This window comes from Lithobates pipiens, unplaced genomic scaffold (assembly GCF_037356315.1).
Source record: "Lithobates pipiens isolate NorthernLeopardFrog02 unplaced genomic scaffold, aLitPip1_a1.2 Scaffold_3, whole genome shotgun sequence".
NCBI classification, from domain to species: domain Eukaryota; kingdom Metazoa; phylum Chordata; class Amphibia; order Anura; family Ranidae; genus Lithobates; species Lithobates pipiens.
The window spans coordinates 237189196-237211510 of NW_027507790.1; the positions used below are offsets into that span (position 1 = coordinate 237189196).

At 45.0% G+C, this 22315-nt stretch overlaps 1 pseudogene; it reads left to right on the forward strand.

Moving 5' to 3' along the window:
• Nucleotides 1–18738: 18738 nt before the first annotated feature.
• On the forward strand, nt 18739–18845 carry LOC143941736 (U2 spliceosomal RNA; annotated as a pseudogene).
• The last annotated feature ends 3470 nt before the right edge of the window (nt 18846–22315 follow it).

A 22315-nucleotide genomic window follows, 5' to 3' on the forward strand; every position in this document is an offset into this window, starting at 1 on the left:
CTGCTGTTTTTTCATTGTCCAATTGAGACAAGGCAAGGGGACGACCAAGCCCATTGTTTAACTGCAGTAGAGAAATGTGAGGTCACAGGCTAGCTGTACTGTCTGGCAGGTCTGTATAAATCTCAGGTCTGGTTGGACAGAATTAGAAATACTTTAGTGGGTAGAACAGCTCACATGTGAATTTTAAATGTGCATTTAGCTGTTTAAGCAGAAAGTGCTAATTAAATTTAATGGGATCTTAAGCTAAGGCCAAGGGCAGACATGCAATCAATAAGTCAAAAACTCAAGGCAGGCATTAAAGTAGTAATGCAGGAGGTCCACACACATGGCAGAGAAGAAATGGAATGAGAACACATGCTGGAATCATAACCAAGCTTTAACAGGTTCATCATAAAGGAAGGACCTTCTGCTCTGATGCGAGGACTGTGACTGCACTGCAGTTCATTATTTCAGCCAGCAGATGGCATGACAGCTGCCGGGCACATAATTCAGCGCTATCCACCTCCAGAACACATACAATAAATATTTGCATATATAAAGACTAATTTATTAAATTGGATTGTCATTGTTTCTCCATGAAAGCCAGGGTCATATTAAAACCTTTAAAATGTATTGCTACTTTTGAAGGCAAATTAACATCTACGGTAATTTATAATTGTTACTTGATTCCATTCACATAGCAGAAAGTTGTATTAAACGCAAAAATAAACATTTATTATTTCCGCTTACCATGCCTTAGATGTGATGGCTGCATTAAAATTTTGTTTTAGGCTTTCTTTTCTTTTATTATCATCTAGCGATCCAGCAAGTCTCTTGTTTTTTTAAAAGCACAAGCTCTCCAGCAGAATGTAACACTTTACATGGGTGAAACAAACCATTTACCTGTGACAGGGATACTTACAGCAAATGATCAGCTTGTATTTATTTATGTAAAACCCTTAGCCCAAATGGAAAAAAAAACAGTTTGCTGTAACTGATTATAATGTGTGAGCTAGAGTTGGCTTCAATTTATTAGTGCAGTTAAATTCACTAATACAGTTAAAGCGGGATTCCACCCTAAAGTGGAACCTCCGCTGATCGGATCCCTCCCCCCCTCCGGTGTCACAATTGACACCTTTCAGGTATTTTCACCCACTTCCGGGCATAGACTCCCGTGGGAGTCTACGCCATTTCCTGCCCTGCCGCGCTGTCTGCTGGGACACACACGGGTCCCAGTGACAGCGCGGAGATTTCCTATTGCGCGGCGCGGCTCGCGCATGCGCAGTAGGGAACCGGGAAGTGAAGCCGATTCGCTTCACTTCCTGATTCCCTCACCTAGAATGGTGGCGACAGCAGCCGAGAGCCGAGCGATCGATCGGCCTCGGCTGCCGGCATCGCTGGAACCCGGGACAGGTGAGTGTCCACTTATTAAAAGTCAGCAGCTGTAGTATTTATAGCTGCTGGCTTTTAATATTTTTTTTTTTTTGGTGGAATCCCTCTTTAACAATATCCAAAATGACACTTTGCTACAATGTAAAGTAGTGAGTGTACAGCTTATATAACAGTGTAAATTTGCTGTCCCCTCAAAATAACTCAACACACAACCATTAACTGTCTAAACCGCTGGCAACAAAAGGGAATACACCCCTAAGTGAAAATTTTCAAACTGGGCCCAATTAGCCATTTTCCCTCCCTGCTGTCATGTGACTTGTTAGTGTTACAAGGTCTCAGGTGTGAATGGGGAGCAGGTGTGTTAAATTTGGTGTTATCACTCTCACTCTCTCATACTGGTCACTGGAAATTCAACATGGCACCTCATGACAAAGAACTCTGAAAAAAGATCTGAAAAAAAGAATTGTTGCTCTACATAAAGATAGCATAGGCTATAAGAAGATTGCCAAGACCCTGAAACTGAGCTGCAGCATGGTGGCCAAGACCATACAGCAGTTTAACAGGACAGGTTCCACTCAGAACAGGCCTTGCCATGGTCAACCAATGAAGTTTAGTGCACATGGTCAGTGTCATATCCAAAGGTTGTCTTTGGGAAATAGACGTATGAGTGCTCAGACCATATGCTGCACACTGCATCAAATTGGTCTGCATGGCTGGTGTCCCAGAAGGAAGCCTCTTCTAAAGATGATGCACAAGAAAGCCCGCAAACAGTTTGCTGAAGACAAGCAGACTAAGGACATGGATTACTGGAAGCATGTCCTGTGGTCTGATGAGACCAAGATAAACTTATTTGGTTCTGATGGTGTCAAGCGTGTGTCTGGGCAACCAGGTGAGGAGCACAAAGACAAGTGTGTCTTGCCTACAGTCAAGCATTGTGGTGGGAGTGTCATGGTCTGCGGCTGCATGAGTTGCTGCCGTCACTGGGGAGCTACAGTTCATTGAGGGAACCATGAATGCCAACATGTACTGTGACATACTGAAGCAGAGCATGATCTCCTTCCTTTGGAGACTGGGCCGCAGGGCAGTATTCCAACATGATAATGACCCCAAACACACCTCCAAGATGACCAGCAGGCATGTACTGGCCATCAGGACTACTGGGAGTTTCCCGGTGGGCCGATGGCTCAGTGGGCCACTCTGATGTAAGGGGGCTGCTCATGGGACCCTCTGATGTAAGGGGGCTGCTCATGGGACCCTCTGATGTAAGGGGGCTGCTCATGGGACCCTCTGATGTAAGGGGGCTGCTCATGGGACCCTCTGATATAAAGGGTTTCTCATGGGACACTCTGATGTAAGGGAGTGCTGATGGGACACTCAAAATGTAAGTGGGCCGGTCTGGATGAAGTCCAGGGCCAAATTTCTGTTCCAGTCCTGCCCTGATGACCAGTGCCTTGATAAAGAAGCTGAGGGTAAAAGCGATGGACTTGCCAAGCAGGTCTCCAGACCTAAACCCTATTGAGCATCTGTGGGGCATCTTCAAATGGAAGATGGAGGAGCGCAAGGTCTCTAACATCCACCAGCTCCATAATGTCGTCATGGAGGAGTTGAAGAGGACTCCAGTGAAGCTCTGGTCAACTCCATGCCCAAGAGGGTTAAGGCTGTGCTCCAAAATAATTGTGGCCACACAAAATATTGACACTTTGGGCCCAATTTGGACATTTTTACTTAGGGGTGTACTCACTTTTGTTACCAGTGGTTTAGACCTTAATGGCTGTGTGTTCAGTTATTTTGAGGGGACAACAAATTTACACTGTTATACAAGCTGTACACTCACTACTTTACATTGTAGCAAAGTGTCATTTCTTCAGTGTTGTCACATGATACAGTGGTGTGAAAAAGTGTTTGCCCCCTTCCTCATTTCCTGTTCCTTTGCATGTTTGTCACACTTAAGTGTTTCGGAACATCAAACCAATTTAAACAATAGTCAAGGACAACACAAGTAAACACAAAATGCAATTTGTAAATGAAGGTGTTTATTATTAAAGGTGAAAAAAAATCCAAACCATCATGGCCCTGTGTGAAAAAGTGATTGCCCCCCTTGGTAAAACATACTATAACTGTGGTTGTCCACACCTGAGTTCAATTTCTCTAGCCACACCCAGGCCTGATTATTGCCACACCTGTTCACAATCAAGGCATCACTTAAATAGGAGCTGCTTGACACAGTAAGGTCCACCAGAAGATCCTTAAAAGCTACACATCATGCCGAGACCCAAAGAAATTCAGGAACAATTGAGAAAGAAAGTAATTGAGATCTATCAGTCTGGAAAGGGTTATAAAGCCATTTCCAAAGCTTTGGGAATCCAGCGAACCACAGTGAGAGCCATTATCCACAAATGGCGAAGACATGGAACAGTGGTGAACCTTCCCAAGAGTGGCCGGCCACCCAAAATTACCCCAAGAGCGCAGCGACGACTCATCCAAGAGGTCACAAAAGACCCCACAACAACGTCCAAGGAACTGCAGGCCTCACTTGCCTCAGTTAAGGTCAGCGTTCATGCCTCCACCATCAGGAAAAGACTGGGCAAAAATGGCCTGCATGGCAGAGTTCCAAGGAGAAAACCACTGCTGAGCAAAAAGAACATCAAAGCTCGTCTCAATTTCTCCACAACACATCTTGATGATCCCCAAGACTTTTGGGACAACATTCTGTGGACCGATGAGACAAAAGTGGAACTCTTTGGAAGGTGTGTGTCCAAGTATATCTGGCGTAGAAGGAACACTGCATTTCATAAAAAGAACATTATACCAACAGTAAAATATGGTGGTGGTAGTGTGATGGTCTGGGGCTGTTTTGCTGCTTCAGGACCTGGAAGACTTGCCGTGATAAAAGGAACTATGAATTCTGCTGTCTACCAAGAGATCCTGAAGGAGAATGTCCGACCATCTGTTTGTGTACTCAAGCTGAAACGAACTTGGGTTCTGCAGCAGGACAATGATCCTAAACACACCAGCAAGTCCACCACCGAATGGCTGAAGAAAAACAAAATGAAGACTTTGGAGTGGCCTAGCCAAAGTCCTGACCTGAATCCTATTGAGATGTTGTGGTATGACCTTAAAAAGGCCGTTCATGCTCGAAAACCCTCTAATGTAACTGAATTAGGACAATTCTGCAAAGATGAGTGGGCCAAAATTCCTCCAGGACGCTGTAAAAGCCTCATTGCACGTTATCGCAAACGCTTGGTTGCAGTTGTTGCTGCTAAGGGTGGCCCAACCAGTTATTAGGTTTAGGGGGCAATCACTTTTTCACACAGGGCCATGATGGTTTGGATTTTTTTTCACCTTTAATAATTAACACCTTCATTTACAAATTGCATTTTGTGTTTACTTGTGTTGTCCTTGACTATTGTTTAAATTGGTTTGATGTTCCGAAACACTTAAGTGTGACAAACATGCAAAGGAACAGGAAAGGAGGAAGGGGGCAAACACTTTTTCACACCACTGTAAGTTAGAATAACATATTTACAAAAATGTGAGGGGTGTACTCACTTTTGTGAGATATTGTATGTTTTATGGGGACATTATAGTTCAAGCCCTTTTTTCCCCTGCTCTGTGTTGACAAGTTACAGATTGGGTATAGAAGGCCTGCAGCTGGGTCGGGTCAGAATAGCGGCACACTGAAAGGAGTACATGGAGGTGCTCAGTACTGAAATGATCACTTTGTTGGTTTTCGATGTGCAGAGGAGATCAATGAATGAAAATGTGGGAGAGGGGCATGTTCAACTATGTTTGGTGGAGGCAGTGACCGGAAAAACATCTACAGTACATCAGAAACACATACGGCTGTATTTCAACTTCCTTTTAGGATATATTATAGGATATGCAAAGATCAAACTGTATATATTGTTAATTTTTATAACAGTGTGCTATAAAGTGACACTAAACAATGCATTAAAAAATATATATTCCAGTACATATTTTTATTATATTCTAGTACATATTTTTATCTCAGAAAAGTCCCTTTTATTGCTCTCAGCCTCCTCCACCTTTACATATTCCTTTTTTTTTATTTTTTATGCTGTGATCTGACCTCCTGTTAGAGGGTGGCCATGTTCATTCTCCATTGTCCCACTGTCTGTAGGAACGTAGCCACCCTCTCTAGCTCTCTCCCAGGACGGACTATAGAACATGGGATTGTATAGTGTACATAGAGCAGTGTACATGACTGGGAGCTCACATAGGACATTAAAAGGAGGCAGAAAAAACACAGTAAAAAAACTATTTAATTTCAGAAAACCTAGCTGGCTCCCTCCCAATCTGTATGCCCAAATATCTAAACTGTTTAACCCAGATCAACTCGGTGGCTGGGGGACCGGCTTGCCCCTGGGGGTCAAGAGGGAATAACATGGATTCATCCCATTTAATACGGATCCCTGAAAAGTGGATGATCTTTAGATATTTCTAGCTGCATCAAGCGGTATGTGCTCAGTTCTCAACTCCACTAAATCTTAGAATGGATCCTATAGATCAGGGGTGCCCAACCTTTTTAAGAGCGAAGGCCACTTAAGCAACTTGGTAACCAGTCGCGGGCCACAATGGGTGGATGACAGGTCGCGGCTACTCTATAGGCCCTCCGATCCGATCCACCTAGATGGAAGGGGGTGAACTCCCTTCTATTTTTTTATTGGATTTTTAGGACCAGAGGCAGGCGGGAGTAAATGGACAAAAGTCTATTTACATCTGCCGCTCTGTAGAGGTGAATTGAGGGTCCGATTGGGTAGGGCCGATCGTGTGAAAAGGGCCTAAACTGCTTTCACACTGATTATTACCCACACCGTGGGTGCAGCGTAGTGCACCTCTGTCTATCCTGTGGGTTAACTGAACTTTGCTATATACTCTGCCTGTAGCAAAAGCTGGCGCTGTACAGGAAGCATCGGCTTATGGGCTCTGCTCTGCAGCCGTTTTGTTCCTCTACCACCAGCTTCATTCACAACACCGATTATGTGGTATGATGGGTCAGCAACCTGCGATCTGGGCTTGCTAACCTGCCATTCCAGAGCAGGAGGTCGCGGGCCACATCAAAGGGCTCCGCGGGCCACATATGGCCCCCGGGCCACTGGTTGGCCACCCCTGCTATAGAGGAACTCCTGGCTCAAGACTCACTGATCAAGCCTTTATCAGATCTATATTTTGACCTGCTTAGTGTTGATTCTCCTAAGATGGACTGCCTATGGGATAGATGGAAGGCTGGCATACCCAACCTTGACAGGGAGGGCTGGGAAGACTGCCTGGGAGATAGTGATAAACTGCTGATCTTTTCCCGGGATAAGTTAATCCAAATTAAATTCTTACACAGGGTTTATTATACACCCCAGAGATTACATAATATATATCCTCAGAGATCCCAGGAATGTACTCGATGTGGGGGAGATGTCAGCACTTATATGCATATGTTTTGGAGCTGCCCGGGACTGACCGATTTCTGGGTTGAGTTGATTAACCTTATAAAGTCCGGCCTTCAGCTGGCCCTTCCAGTTACTCCAGAATTGCTGCTACTAGGTGTCCATGATGATGACCAAAGGCCTAGATACACCAAATTGTTAATTTTTTACTTGTTGTATTAAGTAAGAGAGAAATTTTCACTAAATGGAATTCCCATTCCCCTCCGTAGCCTCTAGGGAAAAGTCAATAAACACTGCACTTCCTATGTACAAACTGACATATGTCAACAGGAACTGCCCTAAGAAGTTTGACCGAGTGTGGCAGCCATGGACTGCATAGCAGGGCGTGTCCCCCCGGTGCTTTTGATGGTTTGCAGCTATGGCTGTTATACTCTCTCGGGATTCTCCTTAATTGACTCTGTTAATGGGCTCTACTGATGGAATTTCTATAATTTACCATTGCCATGCATAATTTGGTTCTATGGTCTAAGCTCCTCACTTAATGTAACTGCATACCATGTGACTGCAATTTTACATGGTGTTTTTATTCTCGTACCATGCCTTTTCAATAAAGAAACATTCTGTTTCTAAAAAAAAAAAAAAAGGTATAATAAAATATTTACAAAAAAAATGATTTAATGAAAAATAGATTAAGGGCCATTAAGTAATGGATGTGTATGTATTAATTTTGGAGAATAAGATATTGTTTAGTGTCACTTTACATGATCAATTTATATACCCATATTTCACTTCCCTTCCTTCCATAAATTGTCTTCTCTTCTCTAGAAGCAAACTCAATAATATCTCAGACATTTTGCAAAAGCACATATTAGTTTGCAGCTGAACCATTGTAAATGCCCTATACAAATCATGTACAGTGCCTTGAAAAAGTATTCATACCCCTTGACATTTTCCACATTTTGTCATGTTAGAACTAAAAACATAAATGAATTTTATTGGGATTTTATGTGATAGACCAACACAAAGTGGCACATAATTGTGAAGTGGAAGGAATTTTTTACAAATAAATATGTGAAAAGTTTGGCGTGCATTTGTATTCAGCACCCCTGAGTCAATACTATGTAGAACCACCTTTCACTGCAATTACAGTCTCCATTCATCTTCCCATCAACTCTGACCAGCTTTCCTGTGCCTGCTAAAAAGAGCACCCCCACAACATGATGCTGCCACCACCATGTTTCACAGTGGGGATGGTGTGTTCAGGGTGATGTGCAGTGCAGTGTTAGTTTTCAGCCATACATAGCATTTTGCTTTTAGGCCAAAAAAGTTAAATGTTGGTCTCATCTGAACAGAGCACCTTCTTCCACATGTTTGTTGTGCCGCCCACATGGCTTCTTGCAAACTGCAAATGGGACTTCTTATGGCTTTCTTTCAAAAATGGCTTTCTTCTTGCCACTCTTCCATAAAGGCCAGATTTATGGCGTGCCCAACTAATAGTTATCCTGTGGACAGATTCTCCCACCTGAGCTGTGGATCTCTGCAAGTCATCCAGAGTTAACATGGACCTCTTTGCTGCTTCTCCGATTAATGCTCTCCTTACCCGGCCTCTCAGTTTAGGTGGACAGCCATGTCTTGGTAGGTTTGCAGTCCATACTCTTTCTATTTTCAGATGATGGATTGAACAGTGCTCCGTGAGATGTTCAAAGCTTGGGATACTTTTTTAAAACCTAACCCTGGTTTAAACTTCTCCACAACGTTATCCCTTACCTGTCTGGTGTGTTCCTTGGCCTTCATGATGCTGTTTGTTCACTAAGGGTCTCTAACACAGTGGTTCTCAACCCTGTCCTCAAGTACCCCCAACAGGCCACGTTTGCAGGTTTTCCTTTATCTTGCACAGGTGCTTTATTTCAGAGTCAATGGCTTGGTATTTTGGACAGCTATTTTATTTTAAGAGAACTTCCCAAAACATGGCCTGTTGGGGGTACTTGAGGACACTGATCTAAACAAACCTCTGAGGGCTTCACAGAACAGCTGTATTTATACTGAGATTAAATTACACACAGGTGGACTCTATTTACTAATTAGATGACTTCTGAAGGCAATTGGTTCCACTAGATTTTAGTTAGGGGTATCAGAGTAAAGGGGGCTGAATACAAATGCACACCGCACTTTTCACATATTCATTTGTAAAAAAGTTTGAAAACAATTTATCATCTTCCTTCCACTTCACAATTATGAGCCACTTTGTGTTAGTCTATCCAAACAAAAGAACTCGCTGCTCCAGGTGAGACAGAAATCCTGTTGATATCACAGGTGCCCGCCTCGGCTCGCCTCCGCATACAATCAACACTGAAGAAATGTCTGCACTCCAAGATCCATCAAAATTCTTATTTAACCACTTGAGACCCGCGCTATAGCCGAATGATGGCTACAGCGCAGACCTCCTTTGCCGGGACGACGTCTATTGACGTCGTCCTGTGCACGAGCGGCCTGCGCGCCCCCTGAGGGGCGCGCGCGGCGCGCTCTGTGATCGGCGAGTCTATGAGACTCGCCTGATCACTGATCCGAGCAAGGGGTCGATCCCAACCCCTTATCACATGATCAGCTGTCAGCCAATGACAGCTGATCATGTGATACAACGGAGCCGGTAATCAGCTCTTATTCCTCCTCGTGCTGACAGCGCGAGGAGAAAAAAAAAGAGCCGATCACCGGCGGCCGTGATCGGGACATCAGTCCCGATCACGGCCAGCCCTGCCAGTGCCCACCTGCCCCCTGCCAGTGCCCCCCTCCCCTCTGCCAGTGCCACCTCAATAAAAAATAAGTGCCCCCCGTCAGTGCCACCCAGCAGTGCCCATAGTGCCACCCAGCAGTGCCCACAGTTCCACCCAGCAGTGCCCAAAGTGCCACCCAGCAGTGCCACCCAGCAGTGCCCACAGTGCCACCCAGCAGTGCCCACAATCTGCCTCAACAAAGGTGCTGCACCCCAGTGCCACATATCCGTGCCCATCAGTGTCATCTACCAGTGCCCATCAGTGCCGCCCATCAGTGCCCAGCAGTGCCACATATCCGTGCCCATCGGTGTCATCTACCAGTGTCCATCAGTACCTATCAGAGCCACCTATCAGTGCCACCTATCAGTGCCCATCAGTCCCATCTATCAGTGGTACCTATCAGTGCCCCTTAGTGCCACCCATCCGTGCCACCCATCTGTGCCACCCATCCGTGCCATCTTATCTGTGCCCATCGGTGCCGCCTTATCTGTGCCTATTAGTGCCGCCTTAACTATGCCTATCAGTGCCCACCAGTGCAGCCTATCAGTGCCCACCAATGCAGCCTATCAGTGCCCACCAGTGCAGCCTATCAGTGCCGCCTCATCAGCGCACTTCAATGAAGGAGAAAAATGACCTGTTTGCAAAATTTTATAACAAACTATTAAACATGATTTTTTTTTTTGCATCTTTTTTTGTTTGTTTAGCAAAAAATAAAACTCCCAGCTGTAATTAATAAAAATTAAAATGATAAAAATTTCATTTGGGTACAGTGTTGTATGCCCGCGCAATTGTCATTCAAAGTGCATCAGCGCTGAAAGCTGAAAATTGGTCTGGGCATGAGGGGGGTTTAAGTGCCCAGTAAGCAAGTGGTTAATAACAAACATCCCAAGTGCAAATGGTAGACGTGTTTCAAACACTAACCAGTGCGCTTATTCATTACCAAGTTTAGTCTATCACAGTGATGGCGAGCCTTGGCACCCCAGATGTTTTGGAACTACATTTCCCATGATGCTCATGAAGTTGAGCGTCATGGGAAATGTAGTTACAAAACGTCTGGGGTGCCAAGGTTCGCCATCACTGGTCTATCGCATAAAATACATTTAAGTTTTTGGTTGTAACATAACGAAACATGGAAAATGTCAAGGGGTACGAATACTTTTTCAAGGCACTGTATCTTTCGGATTTCTTGCTCATTGTATTTTTGCTCCAGGACAGAGAAACAGGCTTGTTTTTCAATAAAGAGACAATAAATACATTACAATTAAAGGGAGGTCATTAGTGATTGCAGACAAAAGATTGGGCGCACTTGAAAGCTTCTCAATGCTATCTCACACTCCTAAAATGTCTATCGGGGCTGACAGAAGCCTCGTGAATGTTTTCTGGAAATGCACACTATACTGAAATATATAAATTATGTGCTATAACAGAAACTGTCCATTATCTGATCGGACTGTCAAAAACCGGCACACTGCCAGCCCCGAGCAACTGTCTCAGCATACACAAATATCTTCTAGGAAGACAGCAGAGATTAAAGCCTATCTATAGCCAAAACCTGTTTTTTGTTTTTTTTTGTTTTAGATAGAATATTGAAGGATTAGACCACCTGTAATGTTTTGCTGCCATGAGAGGCTCCGTTAGAGAGATTTCCCCTCACTTCCTGTCCTAAGGACAAACTTTTAACTAGATCCTTGGTTCAAAAACCAACCAGGATGCATGTTCTCTCTGTTTTGGTTTTCCTCTCGCACTCAAAATGTATGTATGTGAGATAGAAACCTTAGATTGTAAGCTCCTTGAGGGCAGGGAATTTATAATATGTTAAGCACTGTGTAAAATTGTCAACCCTTTTTATATAATTGTTTAGCAAAGTCTTAAAGCAGTATTACACCAAGATGGCAAAAATGAATTATATTGCAGCTTACCCATCTTTTGATGTGCTGCATTCGTTTTCTTTTTTTTAAAATCTTTTTTCCTTCTGTTTTTACCTGAGGGTCTGGCCAGTAACACACCTCCTGTATTATGCCCTGTACACACGGTCGGACATTCCGACCACAAAATCAGTCAGACTTTTTCCGACGGATTTTGGCCGAAACTTGTGTTGCATACACACAGTCAGACAAAGTTGTCGGAAAATCCGATGCTTCAGAACGAGGTGACGTTTGTTGCGTACAACGGGACTACGTAGAGGCCAGTAGCCAATAGCTTTGGTCTCGTAATTTAATCTGAGCATGCGTGGCACTTTGTCCGTTGGAATTCTCTACAAACGATCGGACAAAGTCTGATCGGATTATGTTGTCGGAAAATTTTAGATCCAGCTCTCAAACTTTTTCCGTCAGAATTTCCAACGGAAAAAGACCGATAGAGCCCACACACAATCGGATTTTCTGACAACATAATCCGATCTGACCTTTTCCATCAGAATTTCCGACTGCGTGCACAGGGCTTTAGAGTGCCCCACTCTGGATGAAGGACCACGGGGGGGGGAGCAACTTTGAACAGCAGCATTGTCAGTCAGGGGTGAGGGGAGTATTGAAGCAGATTTAAATACATTAACAAATTGAAGCCAAACTCCAGCTAATACTTTATAAGCAGTTAATGTGATCAGTATTTTTCCTTTTGGGATAAAGATTTTACATGAATAGATAGAATCTAACCATGATAACTGCAGCACCCTCTAGTGTGCTACTAGCGGTAGAGCAGGCAAATTCAGTCTGGCCCAGGGATAGACCTGATGCATGGAATCTGTGTCAGGTTAGTTAGAGGTTAGGGCTGGATGACTCATACAGGCAGCTCTCTGGTGCCTCTCCCTGGTTCTAGAATGCTGGAGAATGTTCTAGAAGTTAGGAGGGAAGAAACTGGGAGGGGTTGCCATGAATATTTAGGGGCCCTAAACAAATCCCAAGGAAGTGGGCCATGCAGGGGACTAAGGAGCCCTTAAATTGAAATGAGCTATGTCAGCCAGGGAGTCGGGTGGAAGATGGAGAAGCATTGCTGAGGGAGTCTGTTGGTGACCCCTTCTGGGGAGGGGTATTACCTTGGGCCAAAGCTCGGGAGGCTGGTCTGGAAGGATCCCACCACATCCTTATCCTGTAATGGGCTATTGCTGAGCTAACCAGAGACTGTTAGTTCCCAAAAAGGAGTGAGCCAGCTGAAGTTGTGCAAAGAGTCAAGTGTTGTGCAGGAGAAGGAGGAAGAGGAAGCTGTAAAATAGGGAGGAAGTTGTCCCTAGTTCTGTCTGTTGGACATTTTTCAAGTTGGGCATCCCATAATCCGTACCCCATCCAAGTTATCATCCCCTAATTAAAACAACAAAAACAAGTCAAAATACTGTTTTCTGTGTCTGGGTGCAAGAAGGAAATGCTGTGTGACTGGCTGTGCAGCTGTCTGAAAGCTGCTACTGGGTAGTGATATATAAGCAACCCTACCAGTGTTAAATTGTTTGTCTCATGACTGTAAATGCAAGAGAGCTTGTTCTTTTGAATAATAACAGACTTACTATCCAAATCACTAGATGAAAATAGATGAAAAAAAAGGCTAAAAAATAAAATGAAAGTTACAATACAATAAATATTTGCTCTTAGGTTTAATACTGCTTTAATTTCACAGGATTTAGCATTTGTAGAAAAATAGGATTTTTTTTTCAGCTTACCTGTAAAATCCTTTTCTTTGAAATACATCACGGGACAAGGAGCCATTGTAGTTACTCTGTAGGTTATATAAGCCACCTTTAGGTGATGGACACTGGCACACCATAAACAGGAAGTTCAACTCCCTATATAAACCCTCCCCCTACAGGGAGTAGCAAAGCAAAACCCGTGTATATCCAAAAAGAAGGGAAGGACCTCTGTGTCCCGTGATGTACTTGAAAGAAAAGGATTTTACAGTAAGCTGTTATAAAAATCCTATTTTCTTAATCATACATCACGGGACACAGGGCCATAGTAGTTACTATGTGGGATGTCCCACAGCAATGCCAACTGAGGGGAGGGAGACATAAACAAAAGTAGGGTGCCATCAGACCTGAGGACTAGTGATTGACGAACTTCCGACGGGACATTTCGCGAACGCGGACCAGGAACGCGGCCGATAGTTTGCGAACCGGAATGTTCACGGCGGGCCCCATTGACTTCAACGGGAGGCGAACTTCGCAAACCTACAGGTCAAATTTGCAGCCACAAAATAATTAATAAAATAAAAACCAAATCTACACGGGTGCCACGGGTTACATGCTTGACGGCCGTCAGAGGGTTCACCCAGTGGGCAGTAAAAGTGATATACCTTCCCTGCCCGTGTTTGCTAGACCACGTGTCTGTGGTCAGATGTATCTTGGCACCGACACTGTGTGCCAGAGATACATTCACTTGCCGCTGAACATGGCCATATAGCTCTGGGATGCCCTTCTCTGAGAAATACTTCCTTCCTGGGACCTTCCATTGTGGTGTTCCAATGGCCCCAACTTTGCGAAAGGCCTCCGAGTCCACCAGTTTATATGGCAGTAGTTGGTGGGCTATCAGTTCTGACAAGCCAGCCGTCAACCGTTGGGCAAGAGGGTTATCCGGCGTCATAATTTTTTTACGCTCGAACATTAGGCCCACGGAAGCCTGCCTTTTTGCAGAAAAACGTGAGCTTGGCGTGATGGAGGGTGGAGTGGAGGACAATTGTGAGGAGAAGGAGAAGTAGAAGACGAGGCTGGACGGTGAGAGCCTGCAGTGTGGCTTTGTGTGTTCCGTTGCTCCCACTCGGCTCGGTGATGGCTGCTCATGTGCCTTCTTAAGGCGGTCGTCCCTAGGTGAGTGTTGGGCTTACCGTGACTAATGCGTTGACTGCAAAGATTGCAGACGGCAACGCTATTGTCAGCAGCGGACACGTTAAAAAAAGCCCACACTGCGGAGCCATGTGCCGGTGTCCTGGGAGCGCCAGATGTGACTGTACATGGTCGATGACTCGCTCCTGATACATTTGCAGTCTGCTTTGTCCCTCCTGTGCAATGTAAGTTATTCCTGCTTCTCCTCCCTATCTGCTGGTCCATATCTCCCTCTGAACTCCCCTCCTCTTCCTCTCTTGTGGGCACCCACGTGACATCACTAGACATGTCATCATCAACGTCACCTTCCCCACTGCTATAAGTAGAGATCTCGGAGTAGGCAGCGACACCGGGGACCAACCTCCTCCTTGGGCTGATCTGGGTACTGTCGTCAGACTGCTGAGTAGCGGTTGTTGCTACCTCCTCTTCCTGATCCAATACCAAGAGTGGCTGCGCATCAGAAATGTCTTGATATGGATCGGAAAATAATTCCTGTGACTCAAGCGGAAGGTATGTGGTGGTGGTGTTGTTGGTGGTAGTGTCTTTGGGGGTGCACATAGCAGAGAGTGAAGAAGAGGGTGAAGATCGAGAGGATGAGGAGGGTGCAGAAGAGTAAGGCTGAGCGAGCCACTCAACCAAGTCTGGTGTGTCCTTTAAAGTAATTGAACGCACCTTCTGCAACTTCCCACTTTGGCTCAAGCCTGTTGCTCCTGCCCTACCCCTACCACCCCTGCGGAAGGGCCTGCCTCTTCCTCTGCCTGTCATTTTTTAAATGACCCTGTGACAAAACTCTCAGTCCCTATACCGATGAAGGACTGCTGCAGTATAGGGCAGCGGTCTGCAGTAGTGCACCTCAACCCTATGTATTGTGGACCGATACCAGTCCTTATAGAATAGCAGACTGTACCTCACTCAACCCTATGTACTGTAGTACCCTATACCTTACCAGTCCTTATAAGGACCTTTGTGGACCAAGTAGGTTGTGTGTGAGTGATTAGCAGACTGTACGTCAGTCCCTATACCGATGAAGGACTGCTGTAGTATAGGGCAGCGGTCAGCAGTAGTGCACCTCAACCCTATGTATTGTGGACCGATACCAGTCCTTATAGAATGGCAGACTGTACCTCACTCAACCCTTCGTACTGTAGTACCCTATACCTTACCAGTCCTTATAAGGACTTTTGTGGACCAAGTAGGTTGTGTGTGAGTGATTAGCAGACTGTACGTCAGTCCCAATACCAATGAAGGACTGCTGCAGTATAGGGCAGCGGTCAGCAGTAGTGCACCTCAACCCTATGTATTGTGGACCGATACCAGTCCTTATAGAATGGCAGACTGTACCTCACTCAACCCAATGTACTGTAGCACCCTACACCTTACCAGTCCTTATAAGGACCTTTGTTGACCAAGTAGGTTGTGTGTGAGTGATTAGCAGACTGTACTTCAGTCCCTATACCGATGAAGGACTGCTGCAGTATAGGACAGCGGTCAGCAGTAGTGCACCTCAACCCTATGTATTGTGGACCTATACCAGTCCTTATAGAGTAGCAGACTGTACCTCACTCAACCCTATGCCCTATGTACTGTAGCACCCTATACCTTACCAGTCCTTATAAGGACCTTTGTGGACCAAGTAGGTTGTGTGTGAGTGATTAGCAGACTGTACGTCAGTCCCTATAACGATGAAGGACTGCTGCAGTATAGGGCAGTGGTCAGCAGTAGTGCACCTCAACCCTATTTATTGTGGACCGATACCAGTCCTTATAGAGTAGCAGACTGTGCCTCACTCAACCCTATGTACTGTAGTACCCTACACCTTACCAGTCCTTATAAGGACCTTTGTGGACCAAGTAGGTTGTGTGTGAGTGATTAGCAGACTGTACGTCAGTCCCTATACTGATGAAGGACTGCTGCAGTATAGGGCAGCGGTCAGCAATAGTGCACCTCAACCCTATGTACTGTGGACCTATACCAGTCCTTATAGAATGGCAGACTGTGCCCCACTCAACCCTATGTACTGTAGCATCCTATACCTTACCAGTCCTTATAAGGACCTTTGTGGACCAAGTAGGTTGTGTGTGAGTGATTAGTAGACTGTACGTCAGTCCCTATACCGATGAAGGACTGCTGCAGTATAGGGCAGTGGTCAGCAGTAGTGCACCTCAACCCTATTTATTGTGGACCGATACCAGTCCTTATAGAGTAGCAGACTGTGCCTCACTCAACCCTATGTACTGTAGTACCCTATACCTTACCAGTCCTTATAAGGACCTTTGTGGACCAAGTAGGTTGTGTGTGAGTGATTAGCAGACTGTACGTCAGTCCCTATACTGATGAAGGACTGCTGCAGTATAGGGCAGCGGTCAGCAGTAGTGCACCTCAACCCTATGTACTGTGGACCTATACCAGTCCTTATAGAATGGCAGACTGTACCCCACTCAACCCTATGTACTGTAGCACCCTATACCTTACCAGTCCTTATAAGGACTTTTGTGGACCAAGTAGGTTGTGTGTCAGTGATTAGCAGACTGTACGTCAGTCCCTATACCGATGAAGGACTGCTGCAGTATAGGGCAGCGGTCAGCAGTAGTGCACCTCAACCCTATGTACTGTGGACCTATACCAGTCCTTATAGAATGGCAGACTATACCCCACTCAACTCTATGTACTGTAGCACCCTAGACAGACCAAGTTACCAGTCCTTATAAGGAGCTTTGTGGAACAAGTGGGTTGTGAATGATTAGCAGACTGCAGCAGAAGGGCCGCAGTCAAGTATAATATTCTTTCTATATTTGGAAGAAAGAATATTATACGTGTACAAGCCTATTACCATACCACTGATACCAGTCCTGAAAAGAACCTTTGTGGAACTAATAGTAACAGCTGCTGATAGGCGATATCCTCATGCCTTCTTACATCCACCTGATAGAATCTGGTGAATGGAGGCTTGGTGATGCACTGCCCATGAAGCACTTACAGCCCTGGTGGAGTGTGCTTTGATTTGAAAAAGTGGAACCTTCCCTTGAATAATTACTTGCCGGATCCACTTAGAAATAGTAGATTTAGACTCTGCCTGTCCTTTTCTAGGATCTTCAGGCAACACAAACAAAAACATCCGATTTTTTTTTTTTTTTGAATCTGAGTAGTCGTCTTCAAATAGACTTTGACTGCTCTCGCTACATCAAGAGAATGTAGCAACATTTCTTCCATAGAACAGAGTTCTGGAAAAAAAATCAAGGTAGAACAATATCCTGGTTTAGATGAAAACCTAAAACCATCTTCGGCAGAAAGCTAGGATAAGGAAGCAATACCACCTTATCATTGTGAATAATTAAATATGGCTCTTTACAAGAAAGAGCAGCCAATTCTGACACCCTTCTTGCAGAAGATATGGCAACCAGAAAAACCAACTTCCTTGTCAAAAGGAATAAGTCCCAAGGTTTTAAGGGTGACCTAACCTGTGGATTAAGCCATGTCACCGGACCAGGGAAAGCGAAACAAGTGGTCGTTGGAATAATACTAATAAGGCCAAGACCTGGCCCTTGATGGTACTCAAGGCCAGCTTAATTTCTAATCCTATATACAGAAAGGCAAGGAATATACTTTCTAGGATGCCAATCCCTGGACTCACACCAGGAACATATGCCTTCCAGACTCTATAATAAATGACTCTGCAAGCTGGCGTCCTTGTATTAATCAAGGTAGATATCACTGAGCATGAAAGCCCACGATTCTTCAGAATGTGAGTTTCAATAGCCAAACTGTTAAAAATAGCATTTGTAAGATAGGATGAAATACTGGTCCCTGCAAGAGCAGGTCTGGACGTGGTGGTAGGGTCCATGGGGACCCTACCACCATATTCACTATTTCTGCATACTAAGATCTTCTGGGCCACCAGAAGCACAGTCTTCTTTTCCTGCTTGATCCTGGGAAGAAGTTATGGTAGCAGCAGAAAAGGAGGCAATGCATAAATCAATGAGAACTGATCCCACTGGGTCACCGACACATTTGTTCCATATGCAAGTGGATCCCTTGTTCTTGAGACAAAGTTGTTGACTTTTTTTTGACCCTGGACGCAAACAGACCTACGTCCGGAATCCCCATCTTTGGCATATAGGCAGAAAGATTTTGGGGTGAAGGGACCACTCCCCCGTGAACAACTGCTGGCGACTCAAGTAGTCTGCCTGCCAATTCTCTACCCCTCAGTGAAAATTGCCGATATCCGCAGCACCTGCTTTTCTGCCCAGGCTAGGATATGGTTTACCTCTCCCTGGGCTGCATGACTTCTGGTGCCCCGTTGGTGATTGACATAAGCCACTGCTGTGGCATTGTCGGATTAAATCCACCAAGTCAAATCCCCTACCTGAATGTCCAGGCCTTTCACTTCTTGTCCATCGCTTCTCGGCCTTTTGGCTAAGATCAAGTGTAGTATCTGTTCTTATCAGTTGCCAAAGGAGGCGCTGGTCCATCCCTATTTGAGAGGGTTTGGGCAGAGCTCTCCGATGGTGTAATTTGCATCCCGAAGGATGGTTTCGGTAGGGGCCACGTCGTGCCGCCCGACAGTAAACTGGGGGCCGATGCATGGTCGAGTCTGAGCCATCTGGAAGGATGCCCCTGGTGAGGATGGGTGCTGCCTGGTTGGATCCAGAGGGTCGGGTACCTGGCCTCTGGTCTGGATTGGGGTAGTTCTAGCCCCGGGCAGTTTTTCGGAAAGGAAAACCGGCTACTCCCTTGGTGGGGGGGAGGACCGATTAGTACATCCGAATATAATTAGGAAGGAGTGATGGGAGCGACGGTGGAGCCTGATGGTAAAGAGCTCTCACCAAGCTTCCTGATCTTCATGCCTTCCTGTCCGGGGTGGGGGCGGTCTTGAAAGCCTATGGAGTATGTGCCCCTGGAGTGGCAGTCCGGGGGTGCCTAACAATCACTGTGAGTGAGGGTCACTTTGATTTTGGGCACCAAGGTCACTGCACCATGACACGCTTTTTTAGCACCTGCCTCTTGGGCCGGGCCTTTTGGCTGGGACCAGAGGAATTTTTTATTCCCGGCCGGAGGGCCTGGTCGTTGTTTCACACAACGACCACCTTTTCACTCTCCTCTCCACTATCCCTTCACCACTTTTTATTTATTTTCAGTGTGTCTTGTCACGTCTTGTTTTGTCACTTTGCACGTTTGCTGTGATGAGTAGGGTCACAGGTTCTAGGGCCTGTCCTGAAAGTCTGGTGTGGGGGTGGACATGGCCTTTTGGCTTAGTTCACCCTCTGCCTTAAGGTTGGGGTCTTCCTTCGGGGGAGCCCTACCTAGTATTTGGGTGGGTCTGTTTCGGCAGACCTTCCAAAGAAAGGGGTCTGACTGGTTTCGGCCAGGAAGACCAAGTTTTAAGTGTCCTTGTCCCTCTCAGGAGCCTAACGCCCCGGGGGATTCAGGACAAGGTCCTCTGATTTTAGAGGACTTGTGTACCAGTCTGCACTTTTTTGTGTCACTCTTTATGTGTGTGCACATTTTTTATGCACCGGGTGAAGTTTTTTGGAGTGTGTTTTGCACGCCACTGGCTTTCAAAAAAAAAAAAAAACCTGAATGTCCAGGCCTTTAGAGCTAGGTGCACTGCCCGAATCTTTAGAATATTAATGGGCAAGGTCCTTTCAATTCTGGACCATTTCCCTTGGACAGTCGCCTCTTCCAGGACCGCTCCCCAACCCGAAAGGCTGGCAGCTGTTGTTACCATCTTCCAGGTAACTGGTAAGAAGGATTTCCCCTTCTGCAGATTCTTGTATATCTTCCACCAACTAAGGCTCTGGTGCACCCTTTGGCGACAGACGCTTTGGAAATCTAGCGCTTGGACCTTCTTGTTCCAGGTAGATAGGATACTGTTTTGCAGCAGTCTTGAATGAGACTGAGCATAGGAAATCGCTTTGAATGAAGCCACCATCTTTCCCAACAACCTTATGCAAAGGCGAATAGAAGGACCCTTCTTTGCCCTGACCACCAGAACCAGCTACTTTTTTCATAACTTATCTTTGCCTGGGGTAAATGCCAACCTCCTCTGGGCTGTATCTATAACCAGACCCAGGTATTCTTAGTGTTCTAAATTGTTTGAGCCCGGGTTCACACCAGTGCAGTGTGAATTCCAGCTACATTTTCTCTGTGAAGAAAATGTACAGGTTTCAAAGGTTACAAAGAGAAAACCATCAACAACAGCATAAACAGCCTTGAAAACCCAAAGAGAAAATCTCCTCCAATACGCAGAGAAAAAAACAAATAACCGAGTACCTCTAGTCACCACATACAACCCAGCACTAGAAGGGATCAAAAAGATAATCAAAGATTTACAACCCCCCATTATAACAGAGGATGACACTCTGAAAGGAATATTCCAACAACCCCCATTATTGGCTTTCAGACAACCACCCAACCTCAGACACAAACTAATCAGCAGGAAACTTCACTCTGATTATGAAGTCACAAATAATGGAAGCAAACCCTGCAATAAAAAGCGCTGCAAACTATGCAACCAGATCAATCTATCCAAAAGTGTCACACACACAAACGGGACCTTCAATATCATGGGATCTTACAACTGTACCTCCAGTAATGTGTACCTCATCCAATGCAAAAGGTGCAAACAGGACAGAAGTTGCAAACGAGGATGAATTTACACAGACATACCATCAAGGAACATAAAGAAGACAGTTTATGCACACCTGTGGGACATCACTTCTCACAACCGGACCACACTATAGAAGACCTCAATGTTTTAGTTCTTAAAGGGAATTTTAGAACTATCCAGGAAAGGAAAACCTTTGAACTAAGAATGATAATTCTTTTTGATACAAAAAATAATGGCCTGAATTTAGATATAGGTTTCCTTACTCATTATACTAAAGTTTTACAACCCCCTCTGTGACTAGCAACCCCCCCTCCATTCCATAGCTCTCCCTCTGTCTTATCTCACTAACTCTTTTGTTATCTTTATTGCCATTGATTTGTGTGTGTTTTTTTTGTTGTTTTTTTTTCTCTTCTTTCCCTCAGAGGTGTGGTTTTTTTTTGTTTTTTTTTTTGTTTTTACATTCTGCTTAAAAAATTGTCTGCTTGGACCTTGAAGAAGGGGACATACCCGAAAGCTTGTCCTGAAAAATTGTATGTTAGTGCAAATAAAAAAAGTATCACGGACAGTACTTAATTTTCTCTGTGAAGAGAAAAGGCAGCTGTTCAGCGGAGCCTGTTCTATCTCCACATCAGCTTAGCAGGGAGAGGGGCGAGAGGAGGGGGAGGTGTAGTGAGAATAAGGAAAGATTTCTTGTTCAGATCAGAATGCATCTGCGAATCAGATGCGTTCCCATAGAGGATAATGTGCTTGTAATTCGCACCACAATGCCCAGAAAACGCACACGTTTTTTGTGCAATGTGCAGTGCGAATGCAACGCACATATGTGAACAAGATACATTCATTTGAATGTATTTTAAAACATCCTGCGAATTGGATGCGGTGTTCGCTGAATCAAATTCACATAGGTATGAACGGGGGCTTAAAGAAGATCTCTCTAGGAAGCTGATTGTGGAGAGCATGCTTTGGTCTAAACGGGCTACTGGTCTAAACCGGGCTACTGACCTGTCTATTCAGAGCAGGTCGTCTAGGTATGCCACAATTGTTATACCTTGAGTCCTTAATCTGGCCAAAGGAAGGGCAAGAAATTTTGTAACACCCAAGGTGCATTAGCTAGACCAAAAAGACAATGCTGCAACTGAAAGTGACGTTTTTCTTCTTCAAAACGCTGATATTTTTGATGAGCAGGGAAAAATAGGTACATGCAGGTATGCATCCCTGATGTTGACTGATGCCAGAAGTTCTCCTTATAGGATGGAGAAAATAAAAGGCAGATGGACTTCTCCAAGATGGAAGGGTGAGCTGGAGTTGTGCTTTAAACATTAAAATTGATTAATATTTTTAAGTCTGGAAAAAGTAATTAAAA